Below are 2034 nucleotides of genomic sequence, written 5' to 3' on the forward strand. Positions count from 1 at the left end.
GTTTGTAATTCTTTTCCCATAATAATTTGCAATGGAGAGTATTCTAGTAGTGCACAGTGAACTTTCTGCTTTTATGTCATCCACTCATCAGGAAGTGGAGGTATAGGACCATAACACACAACTATAATTACCTGTGTGATGATACTGCTACACTGTATTAAGCGAAATATCATGCTGAAGTCAAACTATATATTTTCCTCTTCTTTACCTACCAATTTGTAATTTATCATAAAGAGAAACATAATTATCTCTTTTATAAAGTCCTCTTCTTCATTCCCTCCCTATAAAATTGAGTGTAAGTATCCCCATTGTATCTTTTACATATGTTGATCACACACCTAAAACAATTCAGTTTTCTTCTTAATTTGCACATATTTTCTTCAACTAGAAACAGTACAGGGAATATGTAGTTAAAATATATGTTCTAGATCCATATAGGTCAGTTTAAAGCCCCGTCTCTGATTTACAAGTTGTGCAACTTCGGACACTTTAATGCTTTCTACTCAATTTCCTCACCTTTGAAATAAAGATAATAATACCTATGGCATAGAGTTATTGTGAAAATTAAATGAGTTTATTCACGTAACCATCTGGCATGGAGGAAAAACTCAAAATTATTAGAAAAGTAAGTAGGATGTTGATCATTTTGAGGAAAAGGACAATGTCTAATTCCTACTGTTTCTCAGCACCTAGTTCAATACCTTGATATAATCAGAAATGAGATCTCATCACATATGAAAATCCTCAGTCACAGAGATTTAATGACTCTCTCTTGTTTGTGATTACCTACGCCCTAGTTCCCTTCTTTTCTCGCTGTTTACCAAACCCCTACTTTATACATAATAGATAAATATGATTTTAAGTACATGGTGCCAAATCTATATGATATCTAAAGCTGGATGACACTATAATAAGTCAATTTAATAAAGCTATTGAATTTTTACATGATTTTAGACATTGACATTTTATAAATTACTCCAAACAAAAGTAGTATACTAAAATATTTACTTTCTTGCTAGATGTTTTGGTATCACAGAATGTGTCTCCAGAATAAAATCATCAGTCAACAGCTACATATTTCTGTCTATCCAGATGTTTTGTATTATTTGATTGAAAATCTGTGTAATTATTAACAAAATTCCCCAGTTTTTTTTATTTGACTATTTTTGTGACAAAAGGTTCTATCTTTTCTGATTGAAATAATTTTGTGATAAGATTTAAAAGTCAATTTCAGTAATTCATCTTAAGTGTTGTTATTCTATCTTGAATCTCTGATGAATATTCTTTAGAAAAATCACTAAAATGTGACTGTATAAATTTTTATTTTCAGTTCTCCATAGGTCAGAAAATTTTTGAACTAGTTTAGTTATGAAAGACTCTGCTGCATTCTTCTGGAGAATTCAAGATGTTGATGTGACTCCAGGCTGGTTGACATTTGCTTTATTCATCCTTTTCTTTTATTTTAGCCTGGAAATTCAATTTAACCACAACTAAAACATGATCTCCTCAGATTTGGTGGGAAAATTTAAAAACACCTTTTCATTTTCTATTTTGGTGCTACCAGGCAACAAATATTCATAGCGGCCTGACTGATGGGTCCCAACCTTACCAGCTAGCCAGAGAATGGAAAGATTATTGCACCCAGCCAGCTAAAAATCAATAGTTCAATCAGATCAATTTCCCAACATTTAAACCACTCTAAAATTCTAATGCATTTCTGAGCCCAATCTTGTTTTACAAAATGACAGAGTGGCTTACTTGCTTTCTGAAGAAACAGGTTAACTTCCTTGAATAGCTGAGCTCATTTGAAACTGCTGTTCAAATATTCTAAACTGCCACATCACATCCTCATATGAAATACACTTTTGCCCTTTCCTATAAATTTTGTAGAGCAGAATGCAACATTATTCATTGGGTTTCTCTCTTTCTCTCTCTTCTTGAGATAATCACATCCTTAGGGCTTATAAGGGAAGACATGTATCCAAGCTCCTATAATCCCCAGGAGTGTGATTGCCTTGTGGTAATTATACCCTC

The sequence above is a fragment of the Pteropus vampyrus genome, unplaced genomic scaffold (genome assembly GCF_000151845.1).
Source record: "Pteropus vampyrus isolate Shadow unplaced genomic scaffold, Pvam_2.0 Scaffold3, whole genome shotgun sequence".
NCBI lineage: Eukaryota > Metazoa > Chordata > Mammalia > Chiroptera > Pteropodidae > Pteropus > Pteropus vampyrus.